The sequence below is a fragment of the Papaver somniferum genome, chromosome 8, assembly GCF_003573695.1.
Source record: "Papaver somniferum cultivar HN1 chromosome 8, ASM357369v1, whole genome shotgun sequence".
NCBI lineage: Eukaryota > Viridiplantae > Streptophyta > Magnoliopsida > Ranunculales > Papaveraceae > Papaver > Papaver somniferum.
Window position 1 is genome coordinate 100,877,845 of NC_039365.1, and position 19,903 is coordinate 100,897,747.

The following is a 19,903-nucleotide window of genomic DNA, read 5'->3' on the forward strand; positions in this document are numbered from 1 at the left end:
GCAAAACAGGGCCTACACAAGGTGAGTTAAAGGTGACAGTGGCATATACAATGGTATTTACAGGGCAGTGATAGTTGCAAAATAAACAAAACAGATGCAAACCAAGGCTACAAACTAAGGCTACAAACCAAGGCTGCAAAATAAACAAAACAGATGCAAAGCAATATGGCAAAACAGTTAAGAACCAAGGCTGTAAGCCAAGGGCAGGGAGGAGTTTGTGCACTGATTTCAATGCACAACAGCTACAATTTGCAAGAAAAACTGAACAAGATGGCTAAGAAATTTAACTGAGCAGGGAATCAAAACAGGCTTGAAATTATAAGTGACTGTAAAAATATTTGTGGCTAAGCCAAGGCTTAGAATCCACCTTGTGACATAATCAAGCAATGCAATTCTAGGTTGAGTTGAAGACCTTGAGCATATATTAGAATGGGAGGAAAATCAGCTTGCTCACTGATATGCCCCTAGTATTGACTGTCTTTTGACAGCACAGTCAATCACAGGCATACCAGAGCACTGATTACTTCCCATTGCTCAAGCAAAACAGGCATCAAGATAACTATCCTAGCAATACATCATTCAACAGTGCACTAGAATGAGACTATCCTAAGAACAAATCATAAGAACAAAACATAACATAAACATGAACAGGAGCTTGATATAAATTGTAACAATCACACACTCAAATTAAATACATGTTGGAGTTCAGAACAGCTAAAATTAACAATGCATTTGAATTGAGAATCATGGAATTGAAAAGATTGATAACCCTCAAAGCTACAGTTCATGGAAATAACAAAACTGAGAAAAAAACTTAAACTATTCTACTGATGCTCTGGTTAATCCAGGCATCGCCCATTACAACACCCAAAGACCCCTATTTATACATACAATGGAAATCCCAAAAAATCCCCAATTAACAGCAAAATTAGGGTTTGTAAAAAAATACAATTAAACCAAAAATTGGTTCACCTAACCTACTAATAACAACCCAATCAACCAACCCATGCTTCAATTAGACGTACAATCATGTTCCCCCAATTATCCCCAAATTATGAAATTAGGGTTTATAAGAAATAGAAATTAGGTTTATCTAATCACTGCAAACTCTTGATAGCTCTCACCCATGCTTCCTTACTGTCTTCTGATGCTTCCCACGCCTCCAAGTGATCTATATCATCAACTAATTTCACCAACTCACTCCTAGGGTTTAGAGGTGAGAGAATAGGCGAAATTAGTTGTTTGAGAGAGATTGGAACGTGATATAGGTGATGGGTCGAGTGTGTAAGATGATTTGAGAAGAGATGGTGGTGGTTGTGGTGGTTGAGAAGGAGTTGGTGGCGGAGCAGGAGAAGGTGGGGCTGTTGCAGACGGAGGTGAGGGAGGTGAAGTCGATAGTTTTAGGGTTAGGGTGTGTTTGGGTTAGGGTATAGGTATTGGGTACTCGGGTGTTGAGCGGTTGTAGCAAATTGGATGAACAGCGAGGATGAGCTGTGGGATGTGGAGATGATAGATTGATCTAAGGGCTACAAGTGAAGAGGATGGTATCGACCGTCGGATGCCTGATACAACGAAACTGACGGCTCAAGATGGAATTAGGTGCTGTAGTGTTAGACAGGAGCTTCAGACTTTGATGTACTGGCGATGCTGCGACCATAGGATGCTGAGATGATCCAATCTGACGGCTAGAAAGGGAAACGGGTATGGATATAGGAAATGGATTTGGGTGAGGGTTTTGGGCCTTGGGTATGCCAAGCCCATATCTTCTTTAAGAACAATTCTTCCTCTTCAAGCCCACTTCTAGCATTTTGGTCTTGTGCACAACATTCTTCGCGGCTTCCTTGCGTGATTCCTCCCGGCTTTTCACTACTTTTCTGCTCTTTTCCGCTCCGCAATTCATCTAACTTTATTTATTACCTAAAAATGCAAAATTAATTTAAGAAAAATATTTATTCTTGAAAACAATGAAAATACAGAATATGGGATAAAATGTAGAATTAACGCACAAAAGATGAGTTAAATGCCAAGAAAAATATATAGAAATATGCACTTTTTAGCACTCATCAACCACCACCTCTGGAAGAGGCGTCTGTGGAAACATCCTCTCTCGAAGAAGCATCATCTTCAGAAGCGCTACGGGACTGAGCCATTTTTGCAAAGTTGTTGTGACGTCCATACACAAATTTCATCAACATAATTGAAGCAACAAGACAATTATGATGCTCATATCGATGTCTACAAAAATGGTAATTCTCAACTCTTACCTATTTACGATTTCACGAACTTAGTGATAACAGCGTAAAACCCCAAAACTTGCTCGTTCTTTTAAACCTGCAAAGTCGAGCATAAAACATATTATTCAAAAGTCAACACTGACTTTTCGAGAAACTATGAATAATTCTCATAACTTTCCATGTGAACATTCGCTGATTTTTACCTGTACATACAGTATAAAATCACTAAACTCACACATATACTACGAATTCATCGACTCATGAATTATTTACTTTCAACAATTTTCATAAATCAAAACTTGATTTATATTCAATAAAACGTGAACATGTCACGTACCTTAACAAAAATCGTGAGTTAATAACTCACGTAAATATATAAGCATCTGTCTATGAAACGAGGGTCTTTTCTATTTTTGCAAAAGTCTACATATTTCAAACAAATTTTCGAAATTTCTCAAACAATTTTTCATCATGAACTCCAGGTCTTTTCGAAATTCCTTTAACCCTAAGGATCGTTATTTATTACTTTTACGAACAAACCTACGTTCCTGAAAGTATTTGCAAAGCTCATGCTTCGAAAAACAAACTTGGGTTTTCATGAAGCCTAATAAACAAAACTTTTACTACTACAACTAGACCATGTCTATTCAAAACTTTATGAATATCTTTCATGTTAGGGATTTTTGGTCGTTCCTTCGACTAACGAACAAACGAGCATATACATACGATTTCTAAAAATCCTTCATAAATCCTATGCATGCATGCAACCATGGGGTTTTTGGTTTTGTAAACAACTCATCAATATAAAACCTACAGCAAAAAAAAAAAATTGGACTTACCTGGTCGACGCCGGTCGGAGCTTGGCCGGACGTCAAACGACAATGATCGGCGGGCGACTAAAATCCGGTGGAATTTTTTTTTCCCTGCTGCAACTCGCATGAGAATGGTGAAGAGAGGGAGGTGCTTGGTCGACCAAAATAAAGAATTTTAAGGCTTCTCCCCTTTTATATCAAATTTATTTCCAAAACCTAATAAAAACATGGGTTTCCTTTTTTGGGATCGGGCCCATATGTCCTAAACCGACCATAACTAGGCTTCTCAACACTCAAATCAGCAGTGCCTCATCTCTCCACACTCACGGGATGACACTCTATCTTACTATCAGGGTTCTCATCTGTGCATTTGCTCGTACATGACATCATTGGGGTAAATCGAGGATTCTGAAACTACCTTTGTAGACTGAGTTCAACCACTGATCTCGTCGACTGAAAATCACCATTTAATGCTTACTACGGAACATCATTGTTCCTCACTAAGCAGTGGACTTAATGTAGATGGTGGTTTTCAACAAAGGTCAAAACCGTAAAATCATGATACTACATGTTTCTGACACGGCTTCAAGGATCCATGTGATGATTCGTGTTTTACGAAGTATGATGCATATGTCGCTCGAAAGTCCTCTCCGGAGCATTCGACACCGGGCATTTCATCATATCCTTTATGTAGAATAACGTAATTGGGCGGTTCTCCGTAAGATTGAGAGATTAACGCCTTCAGGATGCCGGTGACATACATTGTTCCCTGACTACATAGACGAATTCGCCTCTACATAGAAGAACAATTGGGCGGTTCTCCGTAAGATTGAGAGCAATAACGTCTTCAAGACGGTGATACTCACTGTTCCTGACTATGTAGAGAGACCCGTGTATAGACTCAGGCGGTCCTCCATACATGAAATTTTGAGAGGGCAAAAAGTCTTCGGGACATTAGCAACACTCGCTGATTTACTGATTATACGCAAGAGATTACATTCTAGGTCATATTCACCACTGAATTCATAGAAGATAATCTATCTTATCTCATTACTCCTATTTCATGATCGAATCCACGCCTGATCTCATGAAATGGTAATAGATGTTACTCCGATTTAATGGTCGAATCCACGGTTGATCTCATGAAATGGTAATATCACCACTTATTTTATTACTCTGATTTCATGATCGAATCCACGGCTGATCTCATGAAATGGTAATAGATATTACTCCGATTTCATGGTCGAATCACCACGGTCCCATGAAATGGTAATATCACCGCTCATTTCATTACTCCGATTTTATAGTCAAATCTGCGATTCCATGAGATGGTGATGAAATTATCATTTTATTATTCTGAATCCATAGTCCAATCCGCTGCTGATTTTACGGATTGATAATAAATAACTACTCATCTCATTACTCAGTTTCATGAATTATTCTCCACTGAGTTTCATAAATCAGTAATAAATACCCAACAACCGGGCATCTGGACCATCACTGAGTAAGCCCCAAAAAAATGGTGCGAGTGTACTCGACAATGATGCACGACTGAGCACCCGGATGCACAAACAAGTGTCCAAAAATATGAAATAATGAGGAATCCTTCGCAAAACAGGAGAAAACAATGAATATTAATAAAATAATAAGAGGCGCCCAAGGCCGGGCCCACCAGCCGGTCGTGTCCTAGCCATGGTCGGTCCGTGCCTCTCCCATTATTTTCCTTATTTTTTTGTTATTTCGTGAACTCACGAAAACTCCTTGGTTTTAGCAACTTTCCTTGTTTTTGCAAAAATCATGAATTCTCCATAACTTGGTGGATTGACGAAATAATATTATAAAATAAGGAGAGGCGTGCGGGACCGGGCAACCTAACCGGCCAGCCATGCCTAAGCCGTGGCCGGTCCCATACCTCACAATCCTTAGCTTTTTATAATTATTATTCCTTAATCTCACGAAACTCCTCCGTTTCAACAAAAACTCGTGGATTCTCCATAATTTCAAGGGTTCTTCATAACTTCAAGGATTCATGAAAAATAATAAAATAGGGAAAGGTGTGCGGGACCGGGCAACCTAGCCGTCCGGCCATGCCCTAGCCATGGCCGGTCCCACACCTTGCAATCCCTAATTTTCCATAATTATTATTTTCCTCAATTCATGAAACTCCTGGATTTGAGCAAAATTCATGATTTCTCCATATTTTCTCAAATATTGCTCAAATCACGAAAAACCAAAAGCCAACATAGTCGCACGACTGGCTAGCCTCTCACGGCAATTTTAAATATTAAAATATTTTATATTAATATTTTCAAAATATTGATGAATTGAGTAAACATGCTCATTCCAACAAAAATCGAGAATTCTCAGTCAAGATGAAACTCTTCTGAAAATTCACTATGTTGCTCGAACGCGCATCAGAAAATACTGAAACTCTCAGTATGGAACGGAAGAGTCTTTGCGTATGACTTGAGATATCTTTATCTCAAAAGAATCAATAGAGTTGTTACCAAACGGATTCGTTGTTCCTTTACTTTTTGAAATACGATCCAAAGGAATTAAACCAGTGAGTGACTCATCGAAGTCGGAAGCGCAGGGATACTGAGGAAACTAAGTGAACTAGGGGTAGTTGTTTTGTCTCAACTATGCGAAGTTGGTGTAGATTTTGTATAACGCCTTGATTATGGACTAGGTCCCGGGGTTTTTCTGCATTTGCAGTTTTCCTCGTTAACAAAATCTTGCTGTGTGATTTACTTTTGGTTTCCGAAATTATATTTGTTTATATAATTTAAATATATTGTACTTTACGTTAACTCCGATATACTTGATAGTGATCTTATAGAGTTTGGTTAAGTCCGAACCTATTATCAAGCATCACACTTTGGTTGTCGTATTGTCTCGATTTCGTATCCATAGACAATCACACAAAGTGTGAATACCGAAGTTGTTGTATTATCTCGACTTTGTCCATAGACGATCACACTTGGTAAGAGGACTTATAGGTTGAAACAAAAATATTATGGTGTATTTGGGTACCTCGTCTTTTCAGAAGTCATACTTACAAAACCTCTTCAATCTCCATTGTTTCGTCGATTGTATAACAAGCTGCCCATTTTTCATCTATATGATCTATCTTGAGGAAGGACGTTAGAGTTATTATAGTTTACATACTAGTCAAGTAATAATATTTTTATATTTTGGGAATCCAGATTTCTATGTTTAGATATTTTCTAATATGGGTATGATGTTTTCAGTATTTATATATGTGAGATAAAGAGGTTGCAGAATTATGCCTAGGAAAATTTCTTGTTTGGTCCTAGGCCCATATAGTTATTTATAGTAGGGTCCAACCGGATTTTTTTTTTATCCGGAGGTCCAAAATTAATTAAAACATGGAAATGTCCATAATGCCCATTACTACCAAACGTGTGTGTCTACACTGCTTACAAATTTGAGTACATATCAGGTACACTGCTTAAAAATTCGAGTACATATTTGCTACACTGCTTACAAATTTGAGTACATATCTGTCGCACTGCTTAGAAATCTGAGTACATATCTGTCGTACTACTTACAAATCCGATTATATATCTGAATGCTTACAAATTCGAGTACATATTTGCTGCACTGCTTCCACGTAGAGTACAAATCTGTAAGAATCAATGATAAATAAATTAGAAAACGTGTTACATCACATACATTGTGATGATTATAATTTTTCTTCGACTGTATTGCCATGCTTCTGGGGACAAAGCAAGGATCTTCTATTATCGTTTTCTTCTTAACTGCATATAGATTGACTCGCTTTACGTACTGCTAGTGTCAATGCCTGCAGACACACAAAAATTAAAACGTTCATCATAGGGGCCATAACTTATGCCCAAACATACAGAGTCTAATATGAGGAACCATACAAACCAATGCAAATAAAACTCATAATGCACGACAAATGGTCTCCACCAATAAATCCAGAATTTAATGAACCTGAAAAACTGTGGGCTGCACGGTGATATTACTGACTGAGCAGCAATCTCATAGAAATCCAGTCATAATATAACTGAAAAACTATATTACTTCTGCTGAAATAAGTCGTGCAACTATGTTTTTTGTTTTTGCTAGTTTCTTACAGTTAATCGACAACCAAAAAACTAAACTGGAAGCACATAATTGGAATTCTTGATGCCCCTGCCATTAATCCAAAGCATCTAATACACAAACAGTTAATACATTAAGAAAAAGAAAAAAAAACATTAGTATCAACAATGAGAAGACATTTACAGCATAAGCTGCGCTTTACCCCGAAGCTAACAATAATAGTTTTCCTCAATCATAGCCATAAAAAATTTAAAAGGGGTGTAATTAAATTCAAATTACCATGGGAGGTTATCAATGATTTTACCTGTCGATTGTTACCACATAATGAGAAATTTTTTATCAACAGTAGCTTAATCAAATCTAAGAAGAGCCGAATCTGAAACGCAGGAGACATTAATTTAACATCTAAAATAAAAATTGTTCTAAGCAAGCACAGGGATTGCAATTCGGTGGATCAATGAAGGAACCCAAACCTTGAGTGTTACTGAGAAAAGTACACATCTGTTCCAACAACGAAGTTCTCTATGTCACATTTGTTATGCAACTCAGATATGCGCACATATTAATAAATTTAATCTGCTTGCAAGGCTCTATTATTTTCATGGAAATATATACTCGATAGGATAATAAAATAGCAAAACCCAAACTCCTGAATCAGCTAATATCAATATAGAAGACAATGGTCATGGAAAAAATCAATTAATGTTCCATTGAAGAAGAATTCTTTTCAAAGACATATAAATCAATTCCTGAGTTCTACGCCATGTCTCCAATTTATGCTCATTTCCTTAGCTTTATCAAAACCATTGTTTCATCTGATGTGTTCGACTTAGTCAGCATTAACAACTGTCCAGATGATAAATAAGAAAGTTAAGTTAACATATTAACTGAACCAAACCTGTGAGAGCAATCATTCTACACCGGAAAATCCCTATTATTGTGGCGATTTTTCAATAGCATTTTTCTCATCTTCGGTCGACTCTTCCTGCAAAGGAAAAATAAAGAAATGGTTAACCATTTAGTTGTATATAGAGTTGATAAAAAAAAGATCAACATTGGTGTCAGGGAGAACAGACTGGAGCTAAAATGTATTCTTAAAAACGACAATCGTTGCAAGATAGGAATATTATTTGATAGTAATTAACTTAAGGTTAGTTATTTGTATACACGACTCATGGAGACTGTATTGGCTAATGCAACTCCATAGCAGTTGGGGATTTAGTTCAATATTAACAGCTCAACACCATAGTACCAACTCCATATTCTCATCATCAACGGCCGGTTGTCTCCCAGCCAACTTTGATGTCGTTTGATACATATGGTTGAGAAGCAATACCAAAAGGAAGTACCAATGGAGTAACGGTGGTTTTGAGCAGCAAAAACAACACACGGCAAAAGGAAACACCAATGAAAGCCTATTCTACACAGTAATCTACTTTTCATGGATTTCATAGGTACATCAACGGGAGAAAAAGAAGCAATACCAAAAGGAGGGAAATTAAACCATGGTTGTACCTGCAAAATGGCGAGTACAAACCTGTATATGAATATGTACCGCGTAAAACACATCAACAAAACTAGAATCTATTTCAGTATTTCACACACGTACTGAATCAAACACAACAAAAAGCACTTACTATCACTATGTGACATATGTACTAAAGATTCTTGAATTACAAATCAACTGCATGACAAGAATAGGTGACAGATCTATGAAAAATAAGAGAATCGAAAGACATATTACCGTATTTAACATACTTTCTGAAGGATAAGACTAAAAAGGTGACAAAACTATGAATCAAACACAACAAAGAGCACTTCATATCAGTATCTGACATATGTACTTGTGGATAATAACATCTGAATCTACAAACAAGCGTGGTTTTGAAGCGAAAAACAAAAAGATAATCAAATTAAGGAAGTTCTTTTCAGTATTCCATATATGTACCTATGATTCATAAGTAAAAATCAAATGCATGTCAAAAAAAACTTATAAATCTACAAATACAACAAAATCAAAACAGTTATATCTCAGTATTCCATATATGTACTACTAGATCAAGCAAAAAAAAATAAAAAAACTATAAATACAACAAAATTAAAGCAATTTTTATCAGTATTCCATATATGTACTGCTGATCCAAACAATTTGTAACAACAAACAAGCATGATCTGAACTATTTTCATCAAAAACTACCAGTACATCATATATGTATTGATGGTTCATAAAGAAAAACAAAGTGAAAAAAATCTAAAACTAACAAAAAGAAACTAGTATAGGCAAATCTCATAACGAAATAAACAAAAAATGTGAGGATCCATCTAGATCTGACCTATTTTCACGAGAATAAACTAATCAAGCATGGAGATCGAAAAATCAAACATCAAAAAGGACCATATATATGTACAGATCGAAAAAATCACCAAACAATGCAAGATCAAGAAAAAGAAAATAGGTTCCCATTCATATCATCACCATCATCATTCCCAATATTTCCAATCATTCAGATTGTGTCCAGCACACAATACAACAATAATTTGATTGATGATGATAATTTCTTCCTAAATCTCATCAAATATAAAAATCTTTTTTGCTGAATACCTGGGGCTTAACTTGATTCATGTCTATGAACGCGAATTGAAACAGAAATGAGTTAAAGAGTGTGAGAGAACTTACACCGGAGTGAATCCCAGGGCGATTGGTAGTACTCTTGAAAGTAGTGAAAAGAGAGATACAACAGATCAAAAGAACAATGAGTGCAACAGATAATCGTTCTAATAATCCACGAAGTCTCCAGAGTTGTTTAAGCTGTCGGTTTCCTCTCCTTCCAAACACATCTCCTGCCCTGAAAAACAAGCAAATACTCAGATGAGATGAGATCAGATCTAATGAGCACTAGAATTATCCTAATACAAAAAACTAGAAATTAAAGAATGAAGAAACAACAAGATTTCCCGCATCAGTAGAGAAGAGGAGAGAGAGAGAGAGAGAGAAACTGAATCTGAGAAGAAAAAGAATATGGAGAGAAATTGGCTTATGTTTCTGTTATATATAGTAAAGGCTATTTTGGGAATTCTAAAAATGCACGTAATATTTACACACGTGTGCAGGACCTGGGCTTAAAAAATTAGGTCCATTTTTCTCTTTTCTTTTAATTATGGACCTACCGTTACTGTGCTTTAATGAGTGGACATGTCACTAACTAAGAACACTAGAATAATATCTATTGGTAATTCCTAGTTATGCCTGCCTACCCTCTCTCATTATTTCTCTTATATTCCTTCTCTTCTTGTCCTCCGCCAAGTTTATCTGATCTCATCGGATATTTTGGTATTTTTCAAAAGCATTAATGTTTTTCACACACACGTGTCATACAGGTGCTGACTTAACTGGCGGTGACGACGTATCCAGGTTATATGAGGTTTCTACGGTCTTTAATTAACATGGAAGGTAATCCAGATAAGTTATTTTTTAGGGGGGTGCAGATCCCATGTCCCCTTCCTCCATGTGCCCTCGTGTCCCACTAGTTAGATTTTGACACGTGGCTTCATTTTTTTCCATAATTCAATTATCCTATTTACGGTTAAAGATAATTATGAAAACATAAAAGCATATATACTGTTACCTTTTTTATCTCCCGAACCAAAAATCCAAGCTTGAGGTTCCGAATGAATAACAAAGTTTTTGTATCAAAAAAAAATTTCATTAAAGGGAAACACATCTAATAGGTTAATGATCATCCAATAGTGAGGATGCAATTACAACAGGTATTTTACTGAACTTAGTTATATCATTTTCAAGTCCTTATTGCTGAAATCCTATGTTAGCACTTTAATTTATATGATTAAATTGTAAAACCAAAACTATTAAAAGGAGCTTAAAGTTTATATATTTTTTGATTTTGTAGGGTTTACACAACCGAGCTTAAAGTTTATATATTAAGAGAAGAAGAATGAGATATGTAGATTTTTGGTTCGGGAGATAAAAAAGGTAACAGTATATATGTTTTTATGTTTTCATAATTATCTTTAACCGTAAATAGGATAATTGAATTATGGAAAAAAAAGGAAGCCACGTGTCAAAATCTAACTAGTGGGACACGAGGACACATGGAGGAAGGGGACATGGGATCTGCACCCTTTTTCGCTGTTTTTTATTTCGAATTCCTTAAGGCATGTATGCATGTAATCGTAATTGTATACTCATAATCATAATTCTCAGATCAGCCACAGAATCTCTTTCATATAAACACGTACCATCCCTAAAATTAACCACCTTAACCTTTAAATGAGAAAAAAAACCAAACCCACAAATTAGCCGTTACAATATGTGGTGAGGTTAATCTTTTCCTAACAGTTAATTAATCTGTAAAGAACATGAAGCACATGCAATCTTTAAAAGAAGATGTCCATTGATGCCTAATCATTTTACAAAGAAACATTGATTAAACCTTAAGGTATCCTTATCTGGTGATTAGCGGGTTGATGCTGCAAAAATCTTCGAATAGCCGTGATTATATGTCCGTATAGTATTTATAGCAGCTAATGCATGGCAATCGGGTCAACCTCACCTATCGATTGACATATCTTTACAACCACTTCTCGCTATAGTCTCTCAAGGTTTCCCGTGGATTGATGGCCAAGATGAGCAACTTGTCCATGCTTGTCTTTGTCGCCAAGTTGTACATTTCTGAAAAATAATAAAGAGGTATATTAAACTGAGTTATTCTAAGTTTGGAGGTAGATTTCTGAACCATGTCTGGGCCGATGCCTTCAGGCTGGACGTGAAGTTCCTGCATGTTACAACTTCATTTTATTCATATTGGCCAAGAGCACGAGCATAATATTTCAAGTTCGCGGTTGGATCTCCACTTCCATCGTAGCATATGAATGTGGGGAGTGGCACTTTGGCGGTATTCTCATCTTCATGACGTTGTGGGTGAACGGCAAGGTGCGAGGCCTTTAGGATAACTTCCTCTAGCCCGACTCCCCCTCCTTGTCGTGACTTTAAACCATTCAACTCCTTTCTTAGCATCTCCATTTGTTCGAACATTTCATCCATCTTGTTGTTATTACGCGTACAATTTGAATTAGAAGCCATGTAAGTTGAATCTTCAGATCTATCCTCTCATTCCTTATGCGGTGTCTGACTGTGAGCAGGTTCGCGATGATGACGAGTTGTTTGTTCTGGATGTCTTAGTTTCGATGCATGTTTACACGGAAGCGTCATATTGATTGCGCAGGCGTATCAGAGACCGATGCTGCGAATCATTGGCTCCGTTTCTGAGCAACTCTTTTAGTGTATGGTTCTCCTTGACTTGGTAATGCATGGCATCCCCGTAATCTTTGCGACCCTTTAATGTCGCTGCTAGCTTTTCCTCCGTCTAGATTGTTTCGTCTGACCTGTTCAGATTGGTTATATTCTGTACATTACATCTGCAATCTCTGCTTCAGAAAGGTTTAAGACTTCTGTTCAGCATAGGCACTATGGTGGCTGCCTAGGTAGCGTCTCCAGCTATGGTTTTGTCAAGGGTTTCGATCTCGGGTGGCGTTTGGTCCATTAGCTGATTTTTTTGGTCCATGAAGATTTCTTCCGTGACCCTGATATTCAACAGATGCGCTCTGAACTGTGTTGGTACCATTTCTCGATTGCTTGGGTTTGGAAGAGGTAGACGCAGATTTTGTATCCCTTTCATTTCTCACGTCTGCTCTTCGATTGCATTCAGGTGAGATGTTTTTGCCGCTTTTAATGCCTCCGCTACCTTGTCAGATATCTCTTTGGATGATAACGTTTAGTTGCTGCTGATGCTGCTTTGTCCGATACTGCCCTTTCCACAATTGCTTTTTTCATTGCTTCCTTTAAATGGGCCACCTTCTTTTGGGCCGCCTTTTTTGTGGTCTATATGTGACTCTAATTTCGCATAGATATCCAGATAATTATCTAAGGGTACATGCTAGGAAACAACCCCGTTCAATCTATAGGTCACATATCTGGTATTTTGGATTTCAGTTAACAATGAGGCAAGATAAATTTTCAAGAAAACGAAAGAACAAGTATGAACATCAGGACCCCGTTTCTTAATTTCATTGTCTGATACCTATGGGTAGATCATGACTGCTACAGAGCTAACACTTTTTATAAAATTTTCTTAGATCTAGTGCTTTTACTGATCTAATAAAAAAACTAAAAGAAACAAGGATAAAACATTAAATAATTTTCCATAAAATTTATGTAGAGAAGACAAATCTTTTGCGAGAAAATCTCCATGTTTAGCGCTAAACTATGACTACCAAAAACACAACTGGTGGATTAAGTTGGTTTTGTGGTGCGCCAGTAAATACATTTTGCATAAGTTAGTCTAATATAATCAACACCAACGTATATAACAAATAATATGCCACAGAAAGTAATAAAGTAATGACACAGGTAATTTCACGTGGTTCAGGCGGTGCCTACTTCCACGGAGTGATGAGTTTGAGTTTTTCTTATTGATAATTGGTGTTACAAAATGATTTACAAGTCTCTCTCTTAATGAAGGATCACTCTCAGTATTACATGTTGTTTCACTCTAATTCTTGCTTCTCTCTTAAGATCTGACAATCCCTTCTTCTGATCTCAAGTTGTTTATTTATAGAGTTTTGACTGGAGCCTTCCAATCTTTCCTGCTATCGTTCATACCGGGTATTGCTAAGTGATGCTGACGTTTTCCTCTGATACCTCTTGTTCCGTTGGAAGCTTGCCACGTGGTAGGTGTTGGAAAATTGGGCTAAAAACTAGAGAATGTAAACGAAAACTGAACAATGGTGTACCCCTGACTTCAAGGTTCTTTCGATTCTTTTAGACAATAACTCGACCTTTCCCAATTAACTCGGCGAGTACAACAGGTCTCTCGAATTATGCTTTCAGGATTCAATGAAGCCCTAACACCATAATCGAATTCAAGGATTGTACTTCTTTGACCCGACCAAGAATCACACTGTATAAGGTTCTGATGATGCTATCAGAGCAGAAGAAAAACAGATTGATTGATGTGTTAGAATGAGAGAAAACCTTCGCTATTTAAATAGGATTTTATGCCTCTTGGAGGTGTCTATTCATCTCCAACGGATGCTTTCAACGGACATCCATTAATGATATCTCTTCAGAGCAACCTTATCAGACACGATCGTAGAAATTTCTGGAAAAATGTTGAATTTCAAAACCAACGGCAAACATTTATGAAAATTTCCAACAGTAGGTTGAGTAGGTCTATCCGCATGCCATTCAGGACTTTTTCCTCTGTCTTTTCGAATCAAAGTGACGAGGCTTCACCCGTTCCGCAGTCCGCTCATTCAAAATTATCTCAAGATCGGGAAAAGTAACTTCTCTTTAGATTCAGTATTTCGCAGATGCATAGAACTATGCTTCTACTGTCTAATGCTCGTGTCACGTGTACGGTGATTATTTTACATTTACACTTTCATTAATAACACTACAACAAGGTTTCCGATTTCCGAGATGATAGTAAAACTTACTGCGCTAGAAAGAGATGTTGTGTTTATGCTAGTAAGAGTAGCATTTAATTGTCAAATAAAGGAAGCGCAATGTGGATACTAATTTCTAATATCACAACCAATTAATCGAAATGAAAGAGCAGTAGATAAATTACATGTAAACTAAAATCATGAGGAAAAGATATAGTGCAGAAATGTAAAGAAACATGAACACAAATGGTTTAACGTGGTTCGTCTAGTGCCTACGTCCACGGGAGGAAGATCTGTAAATTCATTATATGTTTTCGTATGTACATTTGGTAAGAAGAACTCTCTTACAGAGTTCATGAATCTCGGGAGGATAGAGAGAAAGAGAGGAAAAAGACGTCTCCCAAAATTGTCGGTGGGGAAGAAGAGAGAGAGCCAACCAAAGACCCCCTCCTATAACCTAATCGCGTTCTATATATGGGGAAAAACGTTTGGTTCATTACTAAAGTGACCTTGGGGTTATTTTTAAGCAGTCTTGGGCTGATACGGTACACTGTCTCGCCTCATATTAACCTGCTTTAGTCATTGATGGTCGCCACATGGGTGGTGCAGATTATGGTATTTACAATTTGCCCCTTTTCTTGAGGGTTGATAATGAGCGGTCCTTAAGAAAAATCACTCTTTCCATAATCTTTCATGCTTCGGTTGTTGTTTCCTTCATCTACTCTTTGTCGAAAAGCTTTTGTGTTCTTCGCACGCACACATGTGTAGTATTCACTTGAATTATTACCGTCCTTGCTCGAACTGCAGCCTCTGCGTAACTCTTAAGGCCCATGGAATCTGCAAGGATTAACACCGCAGTTGGCCATGCACCTTCGTGACATGGCTTCGTGACATGTCTTCGTATCGTCGTCAATCATGCACCTTCGTGACATGGCTTCGTGACATCGTCGGCCATGCCCCTTCGTGACATGGCTTCGTGACATCATCCGCCATGCCCCTTGCTCGATTTAGGTTGGAAGTATTCCTGAGGATTATCTCTATGTACATCGTCACATGACTTGTCAATGACCATTGTAGTTCATACTTTGTATGCATCATCGTCAGCAGGTGAGTAGCAACAAAGGTCTTCAAAAAACGAAGGGAGAAAGTAAAACAACCCAGCTATATTCCTCTTTTTAGAGATAGAAGGTCTCTTACTCTTTCCACTCTTTTTTTCCTCTAGTCGACCCAAAAGTCCTCCCTTTGCCCTTTCACTTGGTAGTGTACTTCTGATACTGCCAATTTTTAACTAAGAGTCTTTGTAAAAGACCGTGGCTTGATTTTTTGCTTGAACTGGACAACAGATTTGTAGACCTTTTTATCGTAGGGTTGGATGAACAGATTTTTATTTTCGCTGCTCCCACGAAGATATTTGGTTGTTGGTCGTATACCTGCAAAGAGATGAACGGGAAGAACTTGTCGTAATCCCCTCACTTGGACTGCGAAGCTTAGATCTTAGGGTTGCTTGAATCTTCGTAGTTGAGCTGGGCAGAGGACGGACCATGCTTCGCCATTGTCATCGGTTTGAATTATCAGCATTATCGTCCTCAGCTTGCAAGCTTTAATAAACTGAGCTCTTTTTTGCATCAGTTGTCTCTACATGCTTTGGAATTCATCATTACGATCATGCTTTGGGTCCTTGGCGTGCTTCCATAACAGTAATAAAACTGCTCAGTACTTGCTGGGCTCTGCGGTAAATGCACAGTAACGGCTTCCATAACAGTAACAGCAAGTACTCTTTTGTACTTACTGAACTCTGGGCCATACACTCTGATTAAACACCCTGGTTATGCTCTTTCATTTATCATCATTATCATTGGACACCATTATCATGAGGTATGAGGAATTCCGAAGCATCCATCGATAAGAATGCATGAAGTATGAGGAATTCCGCAGCAAGCATTCTTCGATAAGGATGCATGAGGAATTCTGATGCATTCATTGATAAGAATGCATGGAGTATATATACTTGCTACCATTCTTTATGGGATTCCGAGGTATCCTTGATCAATGTCGACTCAAGGATTGAATCTGAGAAGGTTTGTAGTCGCATCGTCCGTAGTACACATGCGCGTAGTGATGGTGGTACGGAGTATCCTGTTGAAGGCCATTTGGGGTAGACTGGATGTACTACTCTAGGCTTACATACCTGCAAAACCAAAGAAACCTTGAAACTGATCTATTAACATTTACAGGATGCATACACATGTGAGTTGGGTTAAGTTGCCTGCATCATTCTATTACAGTTGTACAAGCCGAACGAGTTCAGTTCTCCTTCGTATGTACTAGCACCTTGTCCTGACTGGAGACAATGGCGCCTGCACCTTTTGTTTTTCCTGCGTATGCCAAATTAGTCCATATGGAAACACAATTAATAATAATAACCAATGATTCCTGTCTAAAGGATATATTCTAGCAATACTTGCCGATTGATAGCGCTTTATGAGTGTAGAGGTAATGAAATAAGTATTGTTGAAAAACATATAAGAAGTATGTGGAGTGATTATAGAAGTACACGAAGTAACAATGATCACTAACGAATAGAAGTATGATAAAAATAAGACTCCGCAGTAAGTACTCTTCGACAAGAAGCATGAAGTATAAGAAGTACTTGAAGTACTTGGAGTACTCTTCTCATATAAGAAGTATATGAAGTACTAGAAGCAAGAAGTATAAATTGTTGAAGAAGTATACTTCGCGTAAGAAGTATAAAGTGCCGAAATAAGAATTATCAATCCTTGGAGTAGTCTGAAGCACTACCAATAATGAGCATGAAGTATTCTTAAATAAGAAGTATGAAGTATACCCAATATGAAGTACATGAAGTATAACCAATTAGAAGTATGAAGTATAAGATAGAAATACCACTCTTTACCGTTTATAAGGAGTAATAAGAAGTATTGCCCCTTGTTGAATGGCTTGGGCTCTTTGTAGAAGAATTTCGGTAAAGAATATGATACACCGAAGTATTAATACCTTCCCCTATTCTTTACCGAAGTTCTGAAACATCCCTGCAAACAAAGAGCTCAAATGCGTCTTACCCTTTCTCATTGATACATGCTTTCTCGTAATTGTTGTGTGCAGCAGCAAAAATGGCTGGTGACTGACGGGTATTAACAACTATGTCCAGCACTCAACAGTAGCAGCATATGTACATGGCAGCTTTATGTCTTGACTGTTGCGGATCAAACCATCGATTGGTGCTGAAGTCCATGTTTTGTAAGTGTGGGATGAGTGTTTGATCTCGTAAACTCACAAGGGGGTTTTACCTTGCGTTACGTGTGGACCTGTCACCCCGCTGGCTAAACCCTGGCCAGGGGATTACCAAGCGGTGGGGATCCGAAACTCTCGGTAACGTGGCGTATGCAATATAAACAAACACCCATTTCGCCAAGCTGCCAAAGGCGTGTCATGTTGGGTATCTCTTTCTTCTGGAAGCCTTCCCCCCGGTCATACACTCATAGACACTTACGGGGGAGTCCTGAGAGATTGCATGTAAGTGCTTTCCCCGGTATGATGTAACAATAAAGATTGTCAAGAGAGCACAGATAGTTGAGAAGAACCTGATACTAGCTTCTTTTTGCAGCTGCTATAGCTTATTTTTTCATCTTCCTGAAGAAGGATTTTTGCCCCCAGCATTGTCAAGAAGAATAGCTACAGAATATGCCATTTTAGCGGATTAAAGATTAGCTAGAGAATTGAACACTTATTACGGATTGAATAAATCATATAGATTAGACACAAGGATTACTCAAACCATGTTAAACTAAAATAGATGAGACAGAAAGGAAATAAAACTTATTGGTTCCCATGAGGCCGTGACTATGTTGCGTGATGCAAACTTGCCGTTGAAGACGATAATGACGATCTGCGGTCTACTGGCTGCACAACAGAACAGAACGGAAACAGGAATCTTTTCTGAAAAGAAGTTGGTGTTTTCACAAACTTGAGTTTTGCGTTTATGCCCCCGGTTTTGCTATACATAAAAATGATAACAGTAAGCTTGTGAAATCTCAAACGATCAGAGGTCCTAATAAGCAACATATGTTGTTGTACTTGGCTAAACCTTCCCAAGAATTGCGGCAGCAAATATTATTCATGGTTACTATTAAGAATCAGAGATTGGGAGGTAAAAATGTTCCCTGGTTAATTTTATGCTCGGAGATGATTTGTGCATTGCGGTTCTCTCGTGCTTTGCGGACTACTGCTTGTTGAGTGCCGTCTAAATTCTCTGACAGTTCTCTTCAAAATATCATTTCATAACACCTTGGAATAAACTAACAAGAAGGTAGAGAGGTTAGTACTCTTGGAAATTAACAAAATGCTTATTTTGGTCTAGCGTTTTTTGACTCTTTTACCATAACAAGTAATTTAATGTTACTGAAAATGGTTGAAGGTATTAAAGTGAGAAGAGGCGTCACTTAATCCTACCCCTGCATTTTATGAAAGGAAACGACAGAATATAATACATCTGAGACATTGAATGAGACAAACTCTTGTCCATTCGAATGGTATGTAGAGCTTTGTAGATGATTCAAGGCCATCTGCATTTGTGGTGCCTCTACGGGTGTGCTTGAGGTGCTGAACTTCAAGACATTGTGCAGTACCTAAAACAATATTGTTGTTGATCTTTCCCTTGCTATGATGGTGTGGTACTTTTGGGTGAGAGTTTTCACAATCCTAATTTGATTGGTAGCACTGATAGAAAACTCTTATATGCAGTGCAAGTAGTGATCATCCACTGAGATCAACCTGCAGCCTTTGGGTAAGCATGAACATGTATAAGAAGAGTAGATCATTTCACACATGAGAAGATAATCCATAGAGAGTAGAGACATGGATTGAACAAACCATGTTAAATTATATCAGATGAAACGAAAAAGGAAATGAAACTTATCTGTTGCGAGGAGGTTGTGATCACGCTGGGTGATATCCTATGGAGCTGGAGCTGCGGAATTGAATCTGCGGAGTTGAACCTGAGCTGAAGCTTCGGAGTTGAATTGAGCTTCGGAATCGAAGTTTGTGGAACGGTATTTGGTCATCGGAATTGAGCTGCGGAGTTGAGTCTTCGGAAATGAGGCTTTGATGTTGAGTCTTCGTATTGAGGCTTCGAATTGTTGTGGGAAGGCTAGAATCTTCCTTGTCATCAGGGTTGTCGTAGTGTGCGGGTTCACTTTGTTCTTTGGTGTAGAGCATCTTCGTTTCTTTATGAAGTATGGTCGAAGAATAGCGGGTGTATGTCACCGTTGAGGAACCTTCGTT